This window comes from Gorilla gorilla, chromosome 1 (assembly GCF_029281585.2).
Source record: "Gorilla gorilla gorilla isolate KB3781 chromosome 1, NHGRI_mGorGor1-v2.1_pri, whole genome shotgun sequence".
NCBI classification, from domain to species: Eukaryota; Metazoa; Chordata; class Mammalia; order Primates; family Hominidae; genus Gorilla; species Gorilla gorilla.
The window spans coordinates 26,973,345-27,000,973 of record NC_073224.2 but is presented as its reverse complement, the minus strand read 5'-3'; positions in this window follow the sequence as shown (position 1 = coordinate 27,000,973).

Genomic DNA, 27,629 nt, shown 5'->3' with positions numbered 1-27,629 from the left:
GACTATCTATTGTGGTGTGTGAACAAATATTAAAATTCCTATTTATAATCATTTTTTCTCATCCCTTTTAATTTCATTATTTTAGGTTTTATAATTTATGTAATATATAGGGGGAGTAACAGGTTAATCATTTCAAAAGTACATCTATTAAGAGTGCACACTCAATTTTTTAAATCAGTGGGGTAGATGCTCAAAAAAAAGCTTATAAAGCATTGCCCTAATTTATAGAAGTTGGATTTGCTTATTTTCCTGTTGCATCATTCTCAAATTATCTTTCCATCTAGTCTCTAGAAGCCTACAATCTCTAGTCATAATTTTGAATTCATTTACTGAAGCAGGCTGAATAAAATAGATGGTGTAGGAAGGATGATACTGAGAGACACAAACACTAATTGACCCTTCAGCTTCTGTTAGTTCAGCAGACCGAAATGCTGTGCTCTGAGGAATCTAGGCACAGAGCTATATATGGCATAATGTATAGAAGAGAACGGAAAGAAGGTTCAGAAACCTGAGGACCTTTTCTGGAAGGCAACTTACGTTTGGTTCTTGACAAGGCAGGTCTTTGAGGCTCCTGAGGACACAGATAAGCTGTCTTGGGTTGACCACTAAAGCAAAGAGTCTCAGAGGGAAGGAATAATTGACCAGACTGAAACTTTGCTCATGTCACAGTTGACTAACACCAGCTGTGGAAAGAAGATGGAAGCCACAGGAAGAGGCAGTAATTCTTTAATTTTAGTAACATCTAATAAGTTATTATTTGCCATAAAAGTCATTGTTGGGAGATAATTATCCATGAACAGCTTACATGGTTCAGGTCCTCTGAGCAAAACACAGCCTTGGAAGCTAAAGACAGCATCTCTCTCCATATTAGAGGATAGAATTATTTCTTGGCCACTGTGATAGAAGTAGAGAGCATCTTTCTCCCAGACACATTCTAGAACAGTAAAGACCCCCTACTCTGTGCACAGGGAGGATGTGCTTAGATTCTGGAGCAAAGATGAGATCAAAAGATAGAGATTGAGAGAGAGAGAGAGAGAGAGAGACAGAAAGGTCATCAGCAGTCCTACTTAAGATCCGAGTTCCTAAACTTCTACTTCCACCTTTCTACTGTGTATGCAGGTACCATCTGGTCTTCAACGCGTCGTTCTGTGGGGACTGGAGCTCAGGGAACCAACACAAGATATTGCCCTGGCTGCTATTTTGCCATGAATAATAAACTCTGACTCAGCAACCTCATGTTTTTCATTAGTCAATGTGTGTAAAACTGTGTCAGGCTAACTGATTAGATTTCTAATAGGGTAAAATCTCAGACTCTTCACAGTCCTGACGTAACAGTCATAGGCAACATAGGGACTTAATGAATTAATGAAGCTACCCAAGAAGTCTACTTTCAATTAGTTTTGATTTAGCTGTGCAAAGGAAGATTTTTTTCAGTAGTGATTATCTTTACCCTGTCTATTTAAGTAAAATTGTCCTAATCAATACACTTCTGAATAGTATCCAACTGTTCATTTCAATTCTGTAATGTAAGGTGGTATTATAAGTCCTGCATAGTCCTTTGTAATTCCATCACTCATTTATTTCAACCATCCAAAAATAACAGTATTTAAAAATTAACAATAAAATATATCAATATGCCAAGCACTATGAAGGACTCTGGGGACAATCAATAGCCAAGAAGACAAAGAGGATGTTTCTCGTCATGTTAAACAAGTATGATTGGTGTTATGAAGAAAAGAAGGAGAGAGGGAAAAGGATTTTAAAATGTTCCAAGCAGAGGCAAGAGCAAGTGTGAAGTCTCTAGGGAGGTAGCATGGAGAAAGGAAGGTACTTCCGAGGCACTAAAAGGTATCCAACCCCACCTAAGTAAAGGGAACATGGAAATGGGTACAGGTAAGCTGCAGGGGAAGGAAAAGGACAGATTATGGATCCTTAAAAAAAGCCATATTAGGAACTTAGATATTTTGATTCAAGAAACATGAAAAAAACTTTGTAGAATCCTAAGATGGTAAGATACATAAAGAGATTTAAAGTTTTAATATTCTACCCTGTATGTTGGAGAATGATTTAGATGTTCACAAAACAAATGCAGAGAAAACCATTAAACAGCTCTGATGTGAACCAGGGATAATGAAAATACAACATATTTGAAAGAAGGGAAGTTCAGAACTAGGATAGACTGAGTCTGTGATTCATGGTTTGTAGAGTGGGAGACAGAGTTAAATCAAAGATGATCCCCAACTTTCAAACTTTGGAATCATGTACTGATGTTCTTAAACATCATGCCCCCTTCCTAGGGTCCACAACCTTGCACCAGAATTCCCACCACAGTATCCTCACACTGCCTTCCTGCATTTCTGAGATTAGTCACTGCCATGCCCTTTCTCTATGACTGGACACCCAACAGTCTCATCTTTGATTCATCCTTATTGACTACTCTCCTGAATTGAGATCTGTTATCAGCTCTTTTCGATCTTCATGCTGTGTCCACAGGGTTGAATGACCCCGGCAGGACCAAAACTGGACCAGCTGTGAGTGCTGTCCAAGGAGCAGGTTTGCTCCCAGCTCCCAATTCCTCTTCATAGTGGCATTATCTTGCTTTCTGTTCTAATTAAATGTCCTGCCAATTTTAAAATAATTATGGCTGTACCTTTCCTTCCAAAAAAAATTTAATCTCCCAGTGAATTGAGATAGTTCCATCTCAACTTGTTCAAGATATAAAATCATGTAAGAAAATAAATATACTCCTTATTTCCTTTTTTTTTTCTTCTTTTTAAAGAAATAAATCTATATGCTTTAAGGCCTTGAAACAATCAGGTGTAATTCCCTTTTCTGGGCAAAACCTAATTTGTTTCTTTAAAATTAAGCAACGAAAGGGAAATTTTAAGTGCCAAAAGGAAAAGATCAGTCAAAAAGATTTTTCTACTGCCCCTTTATTCTCTATCTTAGGAAATGACTTTTTGAAGTTCCAGACTGCACTACAAAGATTTTGGCTGTCTACTTGTCTTTGTTTTGTTTTGTTTTGTTTTGTTTTGTTTTGTTTTCGGAAATATATGCATATCTGGAAACTCCACTGTTGAAGCAGGTAAGAAAGGGGTCTTGCCAACAATTGGGCAACTGCCTCAAGAGAGGAAGGTATTGAGACTCCTTTTATCACTTCTCCTGGGACAAAAGTAGTTAGCCATGGAAAGATCCTATACCCAAATGCTTTACTTCTCTTGAAGGAGAGTGTTGCCTTCATAACATAAATATGTGGCACTGGCTGAGTGGTTGGGTGGGAGGAAACAGGTGGTGAGTAGTAAAGAAATTCATATCAGAGGCTGGAACAATCATAATCCATGTTACACATTGTCAAATATTTAGTAGAAGTAACTTGGGAGAGAAAAGATATGCCATGTTTCCTACTTCTGGCTGTTTGGCTAATTATTAAGAGAAAAGGATAAGTTCATGAAGAATCAGATAATACACGAGCAGAAATAAAAGAGAGTAAGAGTCCAGAATTTTGATCTTTGAAGGATTGGAAAAGCTGCTTCTGAATTTGAAACAGTAAGAGATGAGATTTTAAAAGACTTTCAGAGGCAAAGGTCCAATAAAGCTTCTCAGTTGAATTAAGTGACTCAAGCAAAGATTAGATGAAGGGTCTGAACCTCCCATTCTGGCCTAATAGCCCTGGGGTAGCCACTATTACATTTAGAAAAAGAAATAAGGAGGCAATAAAACAGAAAGGGAAAGACGAGGTGAGATGGAGAAAGAGAATGAAAAATAGAGAGAGGAAGAGGAGAAAGGAAGAGAAGAACAGGGAAGAGAAGGTGAGGGCTGGGAAGCAGAAGGGAAGGGAAGGAAAGGAGGGAGGAGGAAGAAAAGGAGGCCAGCTATTAGAGAGCTGGGTCTAGGAATGAACATTAGGTGTGGTTACTAGTAATGTAACTGACTAGAAGCAAATAGGTAAGGAGTTTTCTCAGGGAATTATATTTGAAAGAAAACAAGAAAGCTGTATCAAAAAACCCCCAAAAAACAAGAAACAAAAAACTTAAGACTATTCAAGGGTTAAAAACAACTCTTACACTCCAACCCTCTACAAATGGGAAATAAGTTGCAAAATCTATACAGTCCCTAAGAGGGAATATTCTCCAATTATCACTTCACATGTGTCCAAAGGTGATGATAAACAAGAAAAACAAAAACAAAAACAAAAAAACTCACTCCACCCTCAGATGGCAGAGCTAGGAGACAACACAACAAAATGAAAAACAAAGAAACAAAAGCAAAGAAAACCAGGTAGTGCCTCTTGAGCCAGTGTCCAATCAGAGCAATGCTCTCACTTACAAGACCTGCCTCACAAAATCACAGGACTGCAGAAAGACTATAGACCAGTTAGACCAGTACTTCTTTGGAATGAGAGTTTTTATTTCAGTTATCCTACACCTGTTCCACTGTTGAGAGGATTGGGGAGGGGGAACTGATATCCTAATCGTTTGCTTTCATACCACACCTGAAGCAGCCAATTCTGTATCTGATGGACATAGACTTTGATCTGGATGAGATGATTAAGTGACAATCTGGGGTTTGTTCCCCGTAAAGAGATGTTGATTGTGTTCTATGTGTGGAAATAAGAATGAAAGAGCTATTTAATGATCTGAAGGGTAGATTTGGCAGAACCTGCCTGAATGTTTATCAAACATATTTCTCTTCTCCTTTTTCATGCAGTTATACTATGTCTTCAGCTTTACTTGCAAATAGGATGGCCATGTGACTAAATTCTAGGTAGTATATGTGAGCAGAAAAGATGTATGCCCGTCCAAGTCTGTCCCATCAAAATCCCATTATCTCTATCCTCTTCCTCTTCTGCGGCAACCTTGGATGGTGTGTCATAAAGACAGAGACATCACAAAATAAAAAGGACCCCTTAAAACTGCATATAGCAAAGCTCCCCCACCCATTTACGCTGGACTAAAATTTGAGAAAACAACAAGCATTTTGTTATATTTCATTGTTAAACCTATCAGATTTGATAGTTGTTTGTTATGGCATTTAGCCCACCAGTATTAATTTAGAAATTCATCAGAAATGTATCAGTATTCAAAATCCCAAATGACAAACAAGCATTTTGTATTCCCTTTGTTCTAATAGATGTACTTACTTTTCTGTAAAAGCTACAGATCTCAGTGTGAATTATTTAAGAACATCAGACATCAGTAACAATTTGCTAATGCTATTCATTTCCACCCCCAAGAAGGGAAGGGGGGAATCACTTGTGTGATGAGCATTGGGATCATAAATAGAAATTGGACAAAGGTTTTCCCAGAGCAGAGTATCTAATAAATAGATTACCCCATGACTGATAGACATGTTCTCATTCCCAGATTAGATGATGGAATAGAAATAAAAAGCAGCCATTTCAAGATCACTCACCCAACACCCTTGTGCTAATCATGGACATATAGATCATTTAGTGATGTGATTTATTCCTGGAACAACTGGATAAGCCTTCTGATTAACAGAACATTGATTACTCTATGTAAGTTTCCTACTTCAGACCTATTGAATGGTTTCCTCCTTATGTAAAGTTCTACAAATACCTGATCACTTTTCCATAATAAAAGATATACTGGCATGTAAAAATAATACTTTCATATCATTTATATCGCTACTTTATATTTATTTTAATAGAATTTTAAATAAACAGCATATTTTAAACATCCAGGAAAAAAATTTTTCAAAGTCCCATTCTAAGAACCTTTTAGCAGAAATGATAAGCGAAAATGAAACAATTTTGTTTTCATAGAAAAGATCTGATTATTCCTATAGAAAGAGAAAATTAGAATAAGCAAATGTTAAAGACAATGTTCGTTGATTAAAATGGCACATATATATAATGAATATATATAACAATCTAGATAATAAAAGTTTGTTTACTTAAAAATAAATATGCTAAGATTAAAACATAAGCATCAATCATATCTTATGGTGTCTTAGTATTTTGTTGTTTGGTTTTGCCATGTAGACAAAATAATTGGAAGACAATTTTCATGTAGACATTCTGATTCTAACATAGCATACCACTGGTTGGTTAACTGTTATATCTTTCAACTCTTTAAATATAAGCAATATTCTGACTTAATAAAATCTTTCTTCATTTGGAATAAGATTTATAGACATAATAAATTATTAATCTTATCATGATTAATTTATACTAGAAAAACTCAGATATTCAAATAATATTTTAAACTCAGGTATATTTGAAAGAGATTTAGAATTTTTCATTCCCAGAGATCCAAATAAGTTTTTTTTAAGGACAAATACATTTTTCAGAATGCTTCACATCAGCATAAGCAATTGAAGTTAGCTTCATATTTAAATTTATACCTGTACCTGGACTCATTCTGTTTCCATTTTATAACCACTATACTATAACAATATATTTTCAAGATATTGGTAATACTGTCATATTTTTGGAATGGTGCTGTACAGATTATTCAGTGAAAATAATTATTCTCTGTTCAAGAATTTACAGTTTAGCATTTCAAGTTGACAGTTTAGCATATAATCCTGTAAGTAATTAATTCAACAGCTCTACATTCAAAATTTTGTTAGCAAAAGCTAAACCATTCAATTTTTAATATCTTTTTCACACCTTTTTTATTTTTATATATTATGCTTTTCCAATTAAAATTTAAATAAAATTTCAAACTATGTTCTAAGATATTCATTCACAAAATTTATATAATGTCTAAGGGCAAAAACTGGCACATTACTTCCTGAGGAAATTTATATAAGATATTCACTCACAAAACTTATTTAAACATCTTTAAGGGCAAAGGCTGGTACATTACTTCCTGAGAGAATTACATATGTTAATTGAGGGCAGATACTAGCCCTTGATATTAATGGACATAATTCATGCTGATTGTGCATGTAATCTCATCATTTGCAAGTCTTTTATTAGTGCATAAAAATAAAAATCTGAAAAGCCATGTTTTTCAAGTTAAATATTATTATATAGTAGAATCTTTTACATAAAGCCATAGATTTAAAAGTGATTATTATGTGGTCTCTCTTTTCCCTACCATCTACCCCTTTGGTCTCCCTAATTAGTTATTTTTACCCTAGTAGTTAGTTTGGCCCTTCAACCAATACCTTATTGTCCCTGGTGGTATAAGAAAAGTCCACAATTGTAAAACAGAAAGAACAATTAGTATAATTTTGCTCAACTGACGTATTTTATTAATTTCTCAGTTGAAATTTCAAACTGTTTCATAGCTAAATCCTCTTGAGATTTCACTGAGACCTGTAGCAGATAATCATAATACCTGTTTGCAAAGCAGGACTAAAGAATGTCAAGAGTGTGATGTTTTACAGTGTATTTTTGAAACAATTAGACAATGTTGAGGGAGATAAAAAGTGTGTTAAAGGTGGAGAATCTAGGGAGAGGGTGGATTTAGTAATTAACGTGAAGTGTCAGAAATTCTAAGACCTATAACTCATTTTACTCATTTTCCCGTGATTTTGAGACAATGAATCACTTGAATATCTCAAGATCTGATTAGCAGTCTAAGATCACAACTCTGAAATTCACTTCCTACCACAAAACAATGTTGAGTTTCCTTCTCAAGGTATATCTCTCTGGTGGCACAAGCAGAGGACTGAGTAACATGGGCAATGCATGCAAAGGCCAAGTGAGAGAATCCCTAGGAGTGATGCGCTGAATATTCACTCTTCTCAATTGTAGTTAGCCAGTGTGATGCTTAATTTTATGTGTCAGTTGGACTGGGTTAAGCGATGCCCAGATAGCCAGTTGAACATTCTTTCTGGGTGCATCCGTGAGGGTGTTTCTGGAGGGGATTAGTATTGGAGTCAGTAGTATTGGAGTCAGGATCCAGTCACCTTCCACCAGGCCCCACCTCCACACCTAGGATTACAATTTGACATGAGATTTGGGCAGGGACGCAGACCCAAACCATATCACTAAGTATCCTATTGGTTGTGTTTCACTGGAAAACCCTGACTAATACAGCCACTGGCATTCATTAGATGTCACTAAGCTGAGCATACTAAGTATGTGGAAAAGAGCCTTCATTATACAAACATACTATAATTTCTTTTAAAAGTACTATTTTACTAATAAAAAGAGAGGGTTATCCATAAGGGGTCACGTATGTAAATAATACCAAGAGTCAGAATACCTCAAAGTGTCTAAATAAACAAAATAAATAGCACAAGAGTTTTTGCCCCATTTCACTAAAATTGATGCTGTAAACAGATTACTCAAAATTTCAAAGCTGCTGATTCCCACAAATTTAAGCAATCCTCCCTGATAAATATTGGTTTGCTTTCTTTTATCATTTATTTTTTCCAACAGGCAAAACAGCACTGTTTGTCTTTGTCCAAATACTAAACTGTTCATGGACCAAGAACAGTTTTTTTAGTTTAGGCAACAATAATGATTACATTATAATCCCTCCTCTATTCCCTCCTTTTTCTCAGGACAGCTACCAGCTGGTCCCAAAAGAAATGCTGGGAGACACACTTGAGAGCATTTATTCAATTTTTTAAAAAATAACTCCAATTTCAATTTGAATGAGGAAAGAAAATGTCCTATGCAAAGATAGGACATTTAAACCAGGCTAGAAGAAATTCATTTTCACCTAGACTGAATCAGACTTTGTATCTACAAACTTTGGTAGTCTGAGATACTAAAGCACCATCCAATGATGTTTAGGGTACTAACTATTTAAATTAATGTGGATTTTTAAAAAGGAAAATGTCTTTGCTTATACAGGCTGCTACCCTCTTTGGTCATTTTTGTGAATTCTATGAGCCCCATCTGAAACAAGCCATATCTGGGGCATCTGAGCAGGGTTACCCCTTGGGAGTGGTGGCAGAAGGTCATCAGGAGCTCCCTCCTTAGTGATATTAGAGAGAATAATAGAAAATAATTGACTTAAGATTTTAGGGTATCAACAAAAACTAAGGAAATAAAGGTCCTGATACTTCATTGCATTATTGAAGATTCAAACCTTGGTGAGAAATTGTTATTTCTTTTCCTGAAACAAATTAACTTAAAATGTTTGGCTTCAAACATCACCAACTCCAGTATTTTCCCTTCTAAAAGCAAACCTAAAATGTGGCATGTTGGTTAAATGAAGGCAGGTTGATACTGTTGATGAGTTTTCCTGTGGGACCCCAATCTGTCATTTTTTTCACCAGTGTCTGAAGTGAGCTTTAAAATGAAAATATAGATTTATTTACTCTCATTCCCATCCATCTTTATGGATTTCTTTGCCAAAAAGCTGCCTGAGAAGTTCTTGGTAAGTCCTCCTGCTCAAAAAATATCTCCCCAATTCTGTATCTTTCCATCATAAAACTTTGTTATTTTTCTTTAAACAATGCTGGCCCATCTTTTCTCCCGCTAAAGGGGGCCCATGGAATATGGGCTTTGTTCATACTATGACAGAATTTTAAAGAGCAACAGAGAAGAGAGCAGCAACTTACACAGTCACTGAAATGACGACATTCAATTATTTTGCCTTTGTTTTGAAAGAACCTTGCAAAAAATGCAATTCTTCCAGGAAGGCAAATCATTTCTACTAATTCTACTAAATAACTTCTCTAGGATCCTTGTTAGCTAGGAAAGAATAAGATATATAGAAATGGAACCCAGAAAAAACAAATCTTGAAACTTCAGAGGCTCCCAAGTGTCCAGAGGAGAAATAAAGTACTAACTCAGAAACTGTGACAGCATCCAAACAACTTTCTTTAGAGTTGTGCCTAAAGAAAACTTTAGCCTTTACCTGCGGCACCATCTGGAATGGTGATTCAGTAACATTTAAAGCACAACTTTCAACAGACAGTAGACAAATAGTCATCAATTTTTAAATATTATCTCCCAGCATTTTTTAAACCAGTGGCTAAAAATGAAATTAGTGACATTAAAAGAATGAGATGGCAACTGTTAACACCTAGTCTTTAGGAAAAAAAATGTGAAATTAAATAAAATGACCTCATTCTGAACAATAATTTAATTCTGGAACACTTAACAGCATCGTTTCTTTTATTTCTCACTTAGGCCATTATTCAGGCATGAATCTTGGCAGAATGGGCAAATAGAAAAGAGGTGGTTAAGTATAAATTTAGAATTATTCCCATTTAATTTTAGTAAATGATTTTTTCATATCTTACAAAGGGATATTTAAACGGGCTGGAAATACTTGATTTTTAAATGCTAAAAGGTATTACTTAAAGTCTCTGTTATCCAATATATTTTACTTCATTTTATAATATTTCAGGTTCAATTTTAGTGAATTAGTATCTCTGATAAAGTACAGTCACGTGCCGCATAATGATGTTTCGGTCAGCAATGGGCCACATATATGGCAGTGATCACATAAGATTATAATACCATATTTTTACTGCACCTTTTCTATGTTTAGATATGTTTCTATGTTTAGATACTCAAATACTTACCATTGTGTTACAGCTGCCTGTAGTATTCAGTACAGTCACGTGCTGCATAGGTTTATAGCCTAGGAGCAATTGGCTATACCATAGAGCCAAGGTGTGCAGTAGGCTACATGATCTACCGTAAGTTCACTCTGGAATGGTCCCATGATAACAAAACTGCCTAATGATGCATTTCCCAGAACATAACCCTGTCGTTAAGCAAGACCTGAGTGTACATTCTGTTTATAGAGTCAAAGGTGGGTCACGTGATCTACATTCCCTTTAGGCCTTCTGTCTCATTTGCATTCAGAATTGGGAAATTCTTCTCTGTCTCTATGTTCTTTTCTTAATCCTTCCTTCCTTATCCTCACAATTACCAGAGATGCGCCCTGTGCAGGGAAATGAACTAGACAAATAGTTTGGAGTCTTCAATCAGTGGAGGCACCAAAACAGCCAGGCCACGTGCTGAAGAAGTCAAAACTCTTCCTACCACTTTCTTTCAGATGGAAAAGACTACATTTCCCCATATGAGGTGGATTTATTTTCAGCTGTATTAATGTATTTACTCAAAAGAACTGCATTCCTCCCTCACTCATTAAATAACTAGTTATGAATTTTTACTGTGTGGCAAAAACATAAGGTAGTGAACAAATCAGATAGGATCCCACCATCCTGGAGCCAGATTTACCATCTAATCAAAGTCCTGCTTCTAACTCATCTCCTTCTCTACATTTCTCCCCTCTAAGAGTCTCCTAACCCAGGCACTACTGAAACAATCATCCTTGTGCTTTCTAAGTTGATTTTTTTTAACTTGAACCAACTTTCTTAGATGATTTTCTGACTCCATTCTGGCCTTTCTGAATTTGAAAGAGTTACATAAATAAATTTAATTAACATCCTCTTGAGTCCCTACATTCTTCTTATCACCAGAGATAGTATTATTCCTCTAGCGTCAGGAATACAAGGTAATATCATCTTTAATACCACTTGGCACTCATTCTGTTGCAAAGGGAAATCTCATTCCACAATTCCCTTAAGAAGCTTCCAATTTTTATTTCATGAGAAATTATGATGAAGTATCTTACAGAGTTTTTCAAGACGAACTTCAGTTTTCAAATTAACAATTTCCCTTAGAACACTGTGGCTTGTTAAAATTTTAGGTTGGTTACTTTAAAATAGACCTACTCCTGTCAAAAATGCTCTGGTGGGAGGCGAGGAATAGCACTGAAGTGAGAAAGAGTGCATTTTATAGTGACAGCTCCACAGTTCTTCAATGTTGTAGGTGAAATAATTAAATTGAGACTCAAGCCTACTCTAATCTAGGCATATTTTTATATAAGTCACTCACTAAATTATCCCAGTCCCAAAGGACCTATTCCAGGGAAATAAATGCCACCCAAGCTACAATCTGGATGGGAAAACAAAATTTGGCACTGCATTGCTAATAAATCAAAGGTTTTATCTATTTCTCTCTCTCTTTCATCAAGGCAGAAATATTAGAAAATGGGTCTTATGAGATAAGTACATTAAAGAGGTAACATGGAAATAAAATTGGGCCAGGAGTCAGGGTGATGGGTATCAATTTATCAACGCCAACTCTGCCACTTAGTTTTTGACCTTGGATAATTTACTTACCCTTTCTGGGCACAGAGTTCCTAATCTATAAATGTAGGTTAGCAATATCATCCGCATGGGATTGTAAAATGGGTAAAAACGAGATAAAATACATAAAGTGCATAGCATAGTGCTTGGCACATGTTTAGCTCTCAATAGGCATTTGTTTCTGTCCTCTTCTCTCTCTTCCTCCCTCCCTTCCTTGCTAGAGAATCCCATATAAGGCAAAGGAGACCCAAATTTTGGATAGGCTCCAAGAAGTTGACCACTCCAGAAGGCTTCTGTCTGTATATGAAATGGGACAGGTTCTATAGACTATGTGAATGCTGTTGCCTGTTTGGTGTGATTTGACAGCTGCCAAAACATCTGCTGTGAGACAACGGGCACTTGGCACTATGAGTAATGTTAGCTGTAGTAACTGTGCAAGATTATGCTATGGTTATCATACTATTAGTTTGTCATCATTGAATGCTTTAAACCTAGCCTGAGATTAAACCATTATTCTCTCCAGTGCTTAATTTTCTAATTTCCTCCTATTCAGCTCTCAGAAACTGCCTGTCTGGCTGCTACTTTCTCATGTTCCACACAGGCCCTCTCTCATCTTCTTGAGTTCCAAACCCTGAAACCTAGTTTCTGTAGTGGAATCTGTGTCTAAACTCAGGATTTATCCACCTCCTGGACTTCGTCTTCTCATTATATTCCCATGACTTACGCATATATTTCCGCAGCCTGCACCCCTTCCATAAGCATCAGCTACAGTATCCAACTGCCTACTGCTTAGACGGGTAAAATAGAACTCCTGGTTTTCTCCCCACATCTACTTCTTCGACTCAATGAATGGCACTAACATTCATTCAGTTGCTTGGATCAAATATCTAAGAGCCCGCCACGATTTTGCTCAGCCTCCTCATTTTTGCTGCCCGCTCCCCACCCCAACATCCAATCGCCAAGAAGTTATGTTAGCTCCCCGTTCAAAATATAGTGCAAATGTCACATCACCCAGCACCCAGCCCAAACCATGCTCATCTCTATAACTGTCTCCTAAATGGTCTCTCTGTTCCTACTGTGATCTCTCTCCAGTCTGCTCCACATCAAAGTAGCCAAAGTGCTCTTTTACAACATGTCATGTTACTCTCCTACTTAAAGCCCTCCACTGTTTTCCCATTAAACTTCCACCCAAGCCTATAAGACCCTTCATTATCTGGCTTCTGTCTCCCTCTCTGATGTTCTTTGCTGCTCACTCTCCTACACTCCTTATCCTCCAGTCACACTGGCCCTCTTGGGAATCGTTTAATGCCCCTGCCCTCTCCCTGCCCATAGCACCTCCACATTTGCTAGTCCTCTTGCCTGAAAGCAGTTCCTCAGAGCATTACGATATCTCACTCCCTTTCTTCTGACCATCTTATCTAAAGTTACTTTCATACCCATCATATGGTGACTCTCTTTCCTTTAGCTGCTTGATTTTCTTCACATTCTGGCACTATCCAAAATGGTTTTGTGTATGTGTCAATTTATCATCTGAATCCCACACTAGAAGGGAAACTCCTTATGACAGAGATTTTATCTCTCATCTGCCCCATCTCCTTCTTGGCGTATAATTTTAGTCACCCAATGGGCTCTTTCTGCCCACTGCCCAGGCAAAACCAATTCACTGAGAATGTGGTATTTCTGTAAAGAAAGAGTTTAGTTAACACAAGGTAGCCAAGACTGAAGTTATCACTCAAGTCAGTCTCCTTGAAGGCTCAGAGGTTAGGGTTTCTCAAGGATAGTTTGGTGGGCAGGGTTCTAGGGCATGGACAATGTTGATTGGTTGGGGATACAATCATAGGAGTGTGTAAACTGTCCTTCTGTGCTGAGTCCATCTCTGAGTGGAGGCCCACAGGACCAGTTGAGTCATGAGTCATGAGTCCAGGTGGGGTTAGTCAGTTACCAGAATGCAAAAGTCAGAAAAACATCACCAAGGACCAATCTTAGCTTTTGTAATAGTGATGTTATCTATAGGAATGAATGGGGAATTCTCAAATCGTGTGACCTCTGGGCACATAACTCCTGAGTAGTAAGGGATTATAGAAACTACGCCTACAGTTTAGCAGAATTCAGGCCTCTCTCATCTTGTGGCCTTTCATTAGTCTTACAAAGGCAGTTTCAGCCAACAGAACAAGGAAAGGGTCAGTTTTTGGGAGATGCTAAGACATCCTTCCTTCAAAGTTAAAATATAAACTAAATTCCTCCCGTGGTTAGCTTGGCCTATGCCGAAGAATGAATGACAATAACCAGCCTGTGAGGCTAGAAATCAGATAGAATCAGCCATGCTAGGTTTCTCTCATTACCATAATCTTTGCAAAGGCAGTTTCATAATAAGTGCTCAAAAATTGTTTTTAATTAATACATCTATTCACTTAGTTATCTGACTTCTAAAGCAAACAGTAATTTTAGTTCCTCTTTCTCTGTTTCCCTCATGTCAGCTTCATCACTAACTCTTGTTCATTCTGTCTCCAAAGTTGTGTCTCCACTCCTGCACCCACCACTGTCTTCACTGTTACCACCTAATCTAGACCCTCATCATTTCCAGTCTGAACAATTACAGCAGACTTCTAACAGATTTTCTTAGCTCAGCTTTTTTCTATCCCTTGTTGCATGTCGACTTTCTTCTTTCAATTTCTCCAGTTCATTAAGGTTATTAGCCCTGGCCCAGAAGTACACCTAAGTCTAGAAGATTATAGAACTCTCTCTGGAACCCATGTGATATCGTGATATAATAAGAAATATATACTTTGGTCTTCATTCCTTGTCCTGGCCAGAGCTTTTAAAACCCTTATAACTTCCTAAGTGATAAGAGTTCGTAAGTGATTCGAGCCATAAAGGTAAAAGCAGTGTCTTCTGTTATTCATAATATGCCTCTTCCAACCACACCAGAGTTTATGTTAATGAGATGACTTTTAGAAAGCTCCTAAGGATGAGGGCTGGTTGCCAGGGGAAGTAACCGAGGGATTAGAGGGTTAGAACTTTCAGCCTCTAAACGCTAACCTCCAGGGAGAGGAGAGGGTTGGACTGACTCAGTCACCGTCGGCCAATAATTTAATCAATCCTGAGCCTCTGGGTTGGTGAAGAGGTGGAGGTGCTGGGAGGGTGACGTGCCCAGATAGTATAGAAGCTCTGCACATACCTAGGTGTTCCCCATACCTTGCCCTGTGCATCTCTTCCATCTGGCTGTTCTTAAGCTGTACTCTTTTATAAGAAAACAGTAATTTAATAAGGAAAGTGTTTCTCTGAGGTCTGTGAGCCATTCTTGGAACTGACTTAGGAGAGAGTTGTGAGAACCCCGATTTATACCCAGTTGATCCGAAGCACAGGGAACAGCCCAGACTTGGGATTAGCATCTGAAGTGGGGTGGGGGGGTTTCTAATGGGACTGAGCCCTTTTAGAGGCTAAAGCAACTCTGTCTTGGATGCTAATCTGCCATGTTGACTTCTGATTAACCCCAGTTCTGGGAATACCTGTAATATTTCTACTTTCATGTACTTACCATAAGTCCCAGCCTCAGGGTGAAATAACTTTGATGTTATTATAAACAAATACTTACCGGAAATTCCGCCCTTAGGCAAATCCCCTGTGACATATAAGCCCTGGGTCTGGGGGTAACTGCATGGGGATCCACCATCTCATCCTGAGATAGTTTATGCTTGTAATTCCCTATTAAATGTTTCTTTCTGAAGAAGTGAATTTGTCAGCCTCTTCCTTTGGCCTCTCAGCTCTCTCTACCTTTGGTGGTAAGTGTGCATAGACCTGCTCACTGTGGAACAGCCCTGGACCTGTGAGATCCGACCCTATTTCCAGATATAGTTTAAGAATTAATTGTAGGACACACTGTTGGTATCTATAGAAAACTGGAGCAGTGCTTTGTGTGGGAAAAAAACCTGCCTATCTGGTGTCAGAAGTGAAGTATGGAGAGCAGTAGCAGAGAAGAAACTAGAGTTCTCCTTTCCTTCTTTTTTTTTTTTTTTTTTTTTTTTTTGAGACTGAGTCTTGCTCTGTTACCCACGCTGGAGTGCAGTGGTGCGATCTCGGCTCACTGCAACCTCTGCCTCCTAGATTCAAGCAATTCTCCTGCCTTAGCCTCCTGAGTTGCTGGGACTACAGTTGTGCACCACCATGCCTGCCTAATTTTTTCACATTTTTAGTACAGATGGGGTTTTGTCATGTTGGCCAGGCTTGTCTTGAACTCCTAACCTCAAGCAATCCACCCACCTTGGCCTCCCAAAGTGTTGGGATTACAGGCGTGAGCCACTGGGCCTGGCCTAGAGTTCTCCTTTCAAGGAGACTACTTGGGTTTCAAATTCTAGTTTCCACACTTAACTGTTTTTTTTTTTTTTTTTCCACCATGGGAAAATCAGTTGAAATATCTGAGCCTGTTTCACATCTATATAATGGAGATAATAATACCTATCCTGTACTATTGTTATGAAGCTAAAATGAGTCATAATAAAGATATAATAAGTTTAGATATTTACAACATTTAGGGTAAGACACAGCACACAGTAAGCACTCAATACATGTTAGCTATTATTACAGCTGCTTCTATCCTCCCACCTCAGCCTCAGTATCTGGGACTACAGGTGTGTGACTCCATTTTTTTGGTAGGGTCAGCATTTTACCATGTTATCCAGGCTGATGTTGAAAACATGGTGAAACGCTGTCTCTACCAAAAAAAAATGAGAAAATTCACTGGGCAAGCTGTTGCATGCCTGTAGTGCCAGTGATTCTGGAGGCTGAGGTGGGAGGATTACCTGGGCCTGGGGAGGTACAGGCTGCAGTGAGCCATGATCACGCCACTGCACTCCAACTTGGGTGACACAGCAAGACCCTGTCAAAAAAAAAAAAAAGTTTTAAAACAAAGGAAAAGGCAAGGACTGGAGTAATTTACCTTTTAAAAAATATAGTGACTTGGGCAAGAGCCATAGAGAAGCTATGTGCACTATCTTGTTTTGTCTTCAAAGCATCTTTCCAGAGAGCTGCATGTCACCAAAGAGTCAGAGGCTTTGTGAAATTATGTTGGCAAGCAGATGGGCAAACATGGCTTCTCACATTTGTTACTTTGTCTAACATAAGCATGAGGGCTGCATCCTTGTGTGGAGCACAGAGTGGGCTTGGACAACAGCTCTCCATCATCTTCCCCAGAGCATCAGCTCAGGTCACTGTTTGGCATGGAGCAAGCAATGCACACGTGTCTCTCAAGTAGATTGAGTGCAACACATTTATTTGTCAACACTTTAAAAAAATGCCTGAGCTTTTATTTATTCTCTAAAAGTGTTAAGGAATTTACGAAAGTGAAACTTGCTTGATGGGTTAAAGCCAGTGGTTGGAAGCCTGCATGTCAGTCAGCTTCAGGCGCAAGGGAGTCTTTGTGAACACATCTGTTATATACCAAGTGAGGACACTGATTTTAAATTTGACTCAGGATCTAGCATAAAGCTTTGAATCTTCATAATAAACAAGCCCTGGAAAGATCTCTTTAAAGCAGTGAGAATAGGGCCCTTTTGGACAGAATTGGAATTAGTGCTTCAACACCTGCCTAGCTCAAAGCATACCAGAGCTAAATTTACCTTTGTGGTAAAGAGTAAAGCATGCCTTGGAAAGTTTTCATTGCTTGTAGGGTAAGTGAAACCACTTCCAGCCAAAGTAGGCCCAAGTTGCTGTCAGCCAGGAGCAAGGCAGTCTCCCACAGTGCACTCTCAGCCTTCCCAGTTAATGAGTTTTTTATCTTTACTCTTACTTAAAGTGAGCAAAGAAAGATCCTCTATCCTCCTTATCTCTTGAAGAGATCCAAAAGGTGATTAAATATTAATGTTTGTTTTGCTTGGGGAGAGGTATTTTCTACCTCAAGGAGCAGAAGGTAACATTTCTTAGGCTCTTCAAGTATGAATCACACTTACATGTAGAGTGCAGAGTGGCTGAAAGCCCAGATTCTGCAGTCAGATGCCCAGACTCAAGAGCTCTGTCACCTAATACCTTTGTGACTCCACTTATATTATCTTCCACTATATTAACCTCTGTTAATGTATTAGTATATTTTCACACTGCTGATAAAGACATATCCAAGACTGGGTAATTTATAAAGAAAAAGAGGTTTAATAGACTTATAGTTCCACATGGCAGAGAGGCCTCACAATTATGGCAGAAGGCAAAAGGCATATCTTACATGGTGGCAGGCAAGAGAGAATGAGAGCCAAGCGAAAGGGGTTTTCCCTTATAAAACCATCAGATCTCGTGAGACTTATTTACTACTATGAGAACAGTATGGGGGAAACTACCCTCCCATGATTCAATTATCTCCCATCAGGTCCCTCCCACAACACATGGGAATTATGGGAGCTACAATTCAAGATGAGATTTGGGTGGGAACACAGCCACACCACATCAGTTAACCTCTCTCATGAACTATTATATCTACAATTTGCACTTAGTTTCATGCTCTGCCTCATCTATTCCCCACATCAACCCTCACTTAAGGCTTACAACCAACCCTCTGACCCTGATGCAATTAATATTCCCATTTTACAGTTGAAGAAATGAGGCTTGGGGAGATTATGTTATTTGCCCAGGGTGATGGCGCTTTTAAGTGGTAAAAGTGGAATAAATCCCAGGTCAGTCTGACATAATCCATATTATGTATGGTGGCCATTCTTCAAAGGTGTGCTAGAGAGCCCAACAGGGTTTCTGCAAGACTGGACTGTCAATAAAGATAATTAGACTACAGATAACAAAAGGAAAATCAACAAACGTAAAGTCAATTGAAGTCATTGTACTTTATTAGCTTGGGGAGAAAATAACCCAACCAAAGTCTTGACATCTATCAGCCTGCAAAACAGAGTCAGCCTGAAAGAGTCAGATCACACACTGCTATAAGGATATAAGACATAGTCCCTATTCTTGGGTAAATGATAATCTAGTTGAACAGATTAAACATTGAATTCATAAATGCGAATTGATATGTTGCAAGTCCCCCGTATCATCACCAATGGGATGCATAATGCATGAGGAGCCTACCATAATCAGGCAAGACTCTTAGAGAAACTGATGAGCATGTGGTCTTCAAAAAATTAAATTGAAATGTATGGTTCAGATGTTAAATGCTGTAGGAGTTTGGGGGAGATAAATGACATTATTGTAGAGCTAGGATTTGAACTGAGTCTTGAAAGAAGGAGATTTGGACAGATGAACAAGAGATTGATTGGTATTCCAGAAAAAGGAAACCCATAATTGCAGCCATGGGAGCAGGAAGAAGTGTAATGTGTCTGAAACACTAAGGAGAGAAAAGAGGTTAAAAAGCCTATTTAAAAACATACATTGTTGTCAATGTGATTAGTTTAAAGAGAATGTTAATAAATAATCAGTTATTAGTTAGCTGTAAAGTAGAGCTGTGTTGGTATTAGTGTTTCCATTCAAAAAATAAGGTGAGAGTTGACGTAACATCTACAAGGGTATGCATCAAATTAGTGTTGCATTAGCATTAAAAACTGATTAGCTCTTTCATTGTCATTACACAACACATTCCTGGAAGTATATAATATAGAGCAGAATTAGACTCTTCAAATCAAGAAAAGGATGAAATAAACATTGCAGAGTTAAATGTAACTCTAGTACATCAAACAGAATAGCACCTAATACAACCAGAATGTTACCATAGGGCTCTCTATCTTATAGGGTATCTGTATCTATCTAAATATTTATCTCTATATTTCTCTATTTGTATTTATATATAAACTATCTATCTTTAAGAATCATCTCTTAGTGTTCTTTTTGAAAGTTTATTCCTTTTATCTAAAAAGTAAGCTTTGTGTAAAAAAATTCATAGACCAGAACAAATTTGACATTAAATCACTGCCGTCCATTTTCAGTATTTTTCTCTCCACCTTCTTAAATTTTTAACTTGAGCTACATGCTAGTCTAGAATCTTTGAAGATTTATTTTTAAAAAATACTCTTCATAAGCCAATTAAGATGACGGAATTTTGAAAACATTTATCTCCCACTCAACCCACACAATAGAAAAAAATGAAGTTTTATTACTTATATGGAAAGATTCTGACATAAGGTGGAAAGTTTACAGAGATACCTGTTTTTTTTTTTTTTTTTGAGACAGAGTCTCACTCTGTGGCCCACGCTGGAGTGCAGTGGTGCGATCTTGGCTCACTGCAAGCTCCGCCTCCCGGGTTCACGCCATTCTCCTGCCGCAGCTTCCCAAGTAGCTGGGACTACAGGCGCCCGCCACCACGCCCAGCTAATTTTTTTTCGTATTTTTAGTGGAGACAGGGTTTCACCGTGTTAGCCAGGATGGTCTCGATCTCCTGACCTCGTGATCCGCCCATCTTGGCCTCCCAAAATGCTGGGATTACAGGCGTGAGCCACCGCGCATGGCCACAGATACCTTTTTTTTTTTTTTTTTTAACTTTCCTCAGTTTCAGAATATAAATGATCTGTACATCATGGTTCATGCTGAAAGTTGAAATTCAGCTTAACAATTCACCATTTTCAAAGCACAGCTCATATGTAGGTTCTGTTTTCATTATGTATTTGTAGTAGATTGAGGTTGGGACTGAGAAGCTGTTGATTATAAGAAAGAGGTAAGGCTAGAATTCTATAATATTAATGGTGACAAAGCACTTACTGTTTTTTGGTGAGTTATAATGTGTGAGACTCTGTGCTAGTGCTTTATACACATTATTTTATTTTCACAAGATCCCTGTGTGATAGGATTTTATTTTTTTCTGACATTTTATATCAGGGAAACAGCCTTAGAGAGGGTCAGCAACGTGCCCAAGATCCTACATGATATTAAGTGGTAGAATTGTTACCTGGTGTAATGCCTACGTGACTTAGCTGAATTTCTACCTTGCCCTAACTCTGCTTATCTTTAAGAAATAGGACAACTGTGGTAGGATGTTCCCTTTGTAACCAGACCAGGAGAGACTGGTTAGAAGCAAGATGGCTGACCCAACAACTTTAAAAAGACCTTAGACTTTGTTATGATTTCATTTCCATGCTAAATGCCATTCGCACCAGCACCATAACAGTTCACAATTGCCATAATAATGACTGGAAGAAGTCATAACAAGACAAAAAGATGACACTGGTTCTGAGAACTTCACTGCCCATTTTCAGAAAAGACACAGACATTCCTCGTTTTGCTGTTAACGTCCAACTTCTTTGTTAGAGAAACCTTACATTTTAACCCTCTCACCTTTGCTGGTTGAGAAATTCATCTGTGAGCCACGCTTCCACTTCTCAATTCCATGGCCATCCAATAAAGCCTGCACTGCTTGATACTCACTTGAGGTTTTGTGTATTGGCTTCATGACACCAGACAGGAAAGAATACTACCTTTGGGGAAAAGGTGACTCAGGCAGTGACAGAACAAGGAATCCACCACGAATGCCTCTAAAATGTAAAAATGTAAGACACACACTGTGTTTAAGGGCTGCACACCTTCTAATTGGTAGACCACCCCCAAACCTCTTGACTATAAAATAATATCAACGGTTACATAAGATACATTGGCTTCTCTTTAAAAAGATACCATTGTTGTCAGAAAAGGGAAACAGGTAAGATGTTTGTTTCTAATATAAATCGAAGGACCTGGGCCATGCTTGAAAAAACTGGAAGAAGTTCTGGAAGTGGGGTGGGTGTTCAGTAGATTTAATAACTCTGAGAGCAAACAGAATAATCCCTACAAATGTCCAGTCCAGCATCCAAGTGAAAGAACTACAGGCCTGAAGGGATGGAGTTCTAGAAAATAGAGCTGAAAAGAAAGCTCAAATGCACACAAGCAGAAGAAGGCAGGGCCAGGACTTCATGCACTGAAGTTGCATAAAGTGGCACAGAGAACAGGTAAGAGGCAAGGATATATGATGCATTCAGAAGTGAGATTTAAAACGATGGAGAAGCAAGGCAGTTACTGACGTCTGCAGCCTGCTGCAAGGCAGAGCTTGAGCTGATTAGCTTGGGCCTGCCTGGTTTTCCTCCAGGAAGTTGGTTTGCTGATGTGGGAGACCAATGGAAGCAGTTGAGTGGAATGAAGTAGGTTAGGATAGCTGTGAGCGCCAAGAGCCATAGAGGCAACCAGAGCTTCCAATCCCAATTCTGCCTCTGATAGACTATGCCACATTGAATTTTCCATTTCCTCGTCTGTAGAAATTGCCAGAATAATATTATATAATAATAATAGCGTTGTATGTGGATTAAATGGCATACTTCATGTAAATAACCTTTTTCATGTAGTATCATGTATATTAAGTCTTTATGAAAAACTATTAATACAGAAACATCTGGAGTTTTTATTTGAGAAGGCCATCGTAACTGTAGGGTTATAGTTCTGGCTGGTAATAGTTTATCTAAAAATATAATTTTATCTGAGCAAGAAGAAAAGGAGAGGGAGAGTAAAGCAGAAAAGAAAAAAGGGGCCAGGCACAGTGGCTCATGCCTGTAATCCCAGCACTTTCGGAGGCTTAAGTGGGAAGACGGCTTGAGGCCAGAAGTTCGAGACCAGCCTGGGCAACATAGTATGACCCCCATCTCTACAAAAAAATTGATAATAAAAAATTAGCCAGGAGCAGTGGTTCACACCTGTAATCCTAGCTTTTTGGGAGGTGGAAGCAGGAGAATCACTTGAGCCCAGGAGTTCAGAGCTGCAGTGAGCTATGATTGCACTACTGCACACCAGCCTGGGCAATAGAGCAAAACAGTTTCTCTTAAAGAAGAAAAAAGGCTGCAATTAATATGACAGTATCTATTTCTCTCAATACTGCTAAAATCTCTCTAACCCAGACTTTCTTGCAGAAGCATCTAAGTGCTTGGCAGGACAGCAACGTCTACCTAGAGTAATACAGTAATGCAGCACAGTAAGGGATACTGAGTCTCTAATCACATCCGTCTCCTTCCACTGTGTATTTGTCCATTTTTACACTGCTATAAAGAATACTACCAGAGACTGGGTAATTTACAAAGGAAAGAGGTTTAATTGACTCACAGTTCCACATGGCTGAGGAGGCCTCAGGAAACTTACAATCATGGTGGGAGGAGAAGGAGGTACGCCTTACATGGCAGCAGGCAAGGGAGACCATGTGAAGGAGGAACTGTTAAACACTTATAAAACCATCAGATCTCTTGAGAACTCACTCACTATTACGAGAACAGCATGGGGGAAATCACTCTTATGATCTAATCACCTCCCATCACATCCCTCCATCAACACGTGGGGATTACAATTCGAGATGAGACTTGGGTGGGGACACAGAGCCAAATCATATCACACTGCATCCTGCAGAGGCAATCATGTGAATTTGCATTAAACATAATCACAAACATTACTCCAGACTTGCAAAACTGTTGATGCTACTGCCATAAAAGCATACCCAGAGTCCTGCTCCCAGGCACTTAGGTCCCAGATAAGCTGTCGATTTGAGGTAGGAGCTCAAAGAGTAGGCCACTTGGCTTTGGCTTTTATCCCTTTTGACTCTTCACAGACTGTCTCTTTATTCCTGAACAAGCCCTGGTCTGATGCCTTAGTCTCTTTCCTAGCCTGAACCTCAATGGCAGCCCTGATGTGTAGCTCGCCTGACACTTCCAGCCCCAAGCGTCACTGTTGCTAGTTTCTGCTGCTGATGGTGGTTGCTGCTGTCCTGGCAAACACAGCCCCTCTAGGAGAAGCAGCACAGGGTGAGAAGCAAGCAGTCTGGAAAAAAAAACCCAATGTATTGTTTCCATCAGATCACTCCTAGGCAGCTCTAAACAACTATTGTTCTATCTTACTGTTTTTTCTTCCATGTTGAGGCTTTTCTGTTCTAATGGCTCAATACTATGGAAAAGAGAAATTGCCAGAAATACTCTAGTTGAACTAATATTTACTTTGTGTTCATCACTGTGAGTCAGAGCAGGGACCTCTCTTCGGGGACTGTCCACCCACCCCACCCCAACCTCTGCACGCATGGAAATAAGGGAAAATCTTGAGTTCTTTCAAGGGAAATTCCAGGCACCTAGCTAGCATTGAGAGGTAAATGAGCAACTTGATATGGAAGAAGGTACTAGTAGGTTGAAACAATAGCAAAGAAAGTTAAAGTCATGAGATGTTTCATTCCTTATAGAAACTAAAGATAACATCTTAATATATGTCCCTGAATTTTTCAGAAACCCAGACCCCCACCAAACAGATCCACTGGCACGTAGACCTCAGATAAGGGGGAACTGAGGACTGAACTCTGACTGTCTTTTTTGCTCTAAATTTCTTCCTCAGGGGCCCGGAGGAAGTCACATCCATGGGCCAGAGGTAACAGTCTTTTCTGCTGACCCCAAATTTTAAACACAGCTTCTCTTCCTTAACCAGTTTCAAATCAGAAAATCTATGCATCTACCTACGACCTGTAAGCTTCTGCCTCAAGACACACCTCTTTAGGTCAAACCAGTGTATAACCTTCATGTACTGATTTACAATTTTGCCTGTAACTTCTGCTTTTCTGAATTTTACTCCTGCCTTTAAAAACCCTTACTTGCAAGGCATGGGGGAGGTCAGGTCTTAAGCATGAGCTTCCCAATTTTTCTTGCTTGGTGACCTGAAAATAAATGCCTTCCTTTCTCCTGCTGCAAACCACACTGCGGATGTTTGGCCTCACTGTGCTGTGCAAGTGATCCCCAGTTGGATTTGGTAACAGTTGATCAAAACACCTCATTTACTCACTCCCCCTCACAATAAATCTGTGCATTAAAGATGTGAAGACTTACTCAAGGTCTCAGAGCTAGTTGGTGGGGGAGTGTAGATTGTACTTTATCTCTTTTCTGTTTCTTCTGGTAATCTGGTTCCTCATATTACCAGCTAACATCTTCTCTACATAAACAGTTTTTTAGAATCCATGCTCTCACAAAAGGCATGTATGTGTGTTCCATGTCCCAACTTGGAAATGGCCATTGTTTGAAAACACAAAGCCAGTTTTTTCTTCAGCTAGAGTTTGGGTTGTCTGGGAACTCTGTGACAGAGTCTCATATATAAACACTGTTTATGTTTATTTAAAGCTCCAGAAAGAAATAGAAGTAGAAAATTATTTCATTCTATTCTCGGCATAAATGACCTAAGGGACCAACTCTCTAGGACCTAAAGCTGTCAAAAAATGAAACCGAATGCCTTTTCTTCTTGCAGCAAAAAGTCTTTAAGATGGTATGTGGAGGAGATGCTATAGTCAGCAATGATATTATTTCACAGGGTTCCGCTAAAGTCAATAGGCTTTTATCCCCAGACTATCTTAGCCAAAGATGTAACATTCTTTTTGGGACAAAGCCTCAGAAACTTGACTTGAGTGCTTGCCTGTAGCTGCTCATTCCTGACTATAAAGCAACTTTTCTGCAAAAGCAGGAAGGAAATAGGCCAGTAAGCTTAAACCATGGCACCTTCAGCAAAATGTCACAGGAAATTTATAATCCCTGAATATGAATTTATTAGTGGAAAACCAGAAGTAAGAACATTGTAAGCTCTATCACTATACTCTGTGTAATATACATTCTCTTAGTATTTAAATGTGCTTTTTGCAATCTGTATTTGTAAATTTAAATTATACCAGTTCGCATTTGATTACAGACTATATTACTGTACTGTCTGTTTTCTTCTTTGAGGATATTTATGACTTTTATGGGTTGCTCCTCATAGTGTTGGGCACTAAGGGCTCTTAATAAGTAAGTGTGATTCACAGCCTGAAGATTTTGATCTCTACTTCCTTAAATCCCATAAATTAAGACAGCTATCTGTTTCTGACCATAGAAGTTTGCTGTCTCTGTCTCCAATTCTTAGCCAAATAGACTACTAAATAACTACATTTTGCTTTAAATGAGACATGCTATTGAACCAGGGCTTCCCACCACTAACCTGAAGTTCATGTATTTCAGTCAGGCCTGCAATTGCTAGCAAATACTGTTTATATGTACTCACATGCAGCTTTTTCAGGATCCTTAGATTTCATCAAGTCTCAAAAGGTTTTAGGTAGAAGATTAACAATACTCTGTGAGCCTTAGAACATCCTTTAAAGTTTTCTTAAATCAAAAAATTATATATATTACTATTATACATACATATGATATATATTATATATATATCCATGAATATATATATATATATGTGTGTCACCCAGGCTGAAGTGCAGTGGCATGATCATGGCTCACTGCAGCCTCAAACTCCTGGGCTCAAACGATTCTTCCAGCTGGGCTTCCTGAGTAGCTGGGACTACAGGTGCATACCACCGGGCCAGCTACTTTTTAATTTTTTTATAGAGACAAGGTCTTGCTATGTTGCCCAGGCTGGTCTTGAACTCCTGGCCACAAGTGATCCTCCCGTGTTGGCCTCTCAAAGTGTTGAAATTATAGGCATGAGCTCCTGTGCCCAGCCTTTATCAATCAATCTTTATACTGTTTCTTCTGCCCTCTGATTTGTGATATCCTATATTGCAGCAGTTTTATAATTCATGGTCCATTTTCCAAGGTTGTCCTGGACAATAGAGTACTCAAGGAGCAAACATTGCTCAATGTCAGCAAATAATCTTCATTCTAGTCTTCTTATTTCACTTAAGAATGACGCCGGGCGCGGTGGCTCAAGCCTATAATCCCAGCACTTTGGGAGGCCGAGGCGGGTGGATCACGTGGTCAGGAGATCGAGACCATCCTGGCTAACACGGTGAAACCCCGTCTCTACTAAAAAAAAAATACAAAAAAATTAGCCGAGCATGGTGGTGGGCACCTGTAGTCCCAGCTACTCAGGAGGCTGAGGCAGGAGAATGGCGTGAACCCGGGGGGCGGAGCTTGCAGTGAGCTGAGATCGCGCTACTGCACTCCAGCCTGGGCGACAGAGAGAGACTCCGTCTCAAAAAAAAAAAAAAACAACAAAAAAAAGAATGACTGATCACCATTTCTGAAAAAGTAGATGTTCTAAATTTCACTTACACAGAAAACGGTACCCAGTCATCACCTCTAAAAACGTAGGGCTTGTTTTAATCATAACTCTACCTTTTCCAAATATTAGGATTCTTAATAGCCATAACCTCCCTAAGTCATTAGGCTAACAAAACTCAATAAGGTTCATGGAATCTTGATATTTTACTAGTGATGTTGCTAGTATGCTAAGATGAAAAAAGTAAGCTTTCCACCATCATGGTTGCAGAAGAGCCTCTCTCCACAAGTAAACAACTGGCACAGTGATTTCCAGTTGTGCATAATGCTCACAGCTTGGTAAGACTTCTAAGAACATTTATAAAGGAGCCAAAGAAAGGAACCTACATATATGATCTTTGCTTCCTACTTGGAGAATTGTGCCTCAGAGGTCTTATCCTGGAATTTCTAAAATTCCCAGAGCTGATCAACTTATTTAAATCTTCCTTCAGGATCAAGTCTCCCAAAATCTGGATGCTAGATATATCACTCTGATGGATGTGCCTTCCATGAGGATAAGTAGGAATATCTAGTTCTGTACCATCCAATATGGTAGCCATTGGCTACATGTGGCTACTGGGCACTTGAACGTGGCTAGTTTGAATTGAGGTGTGCTGT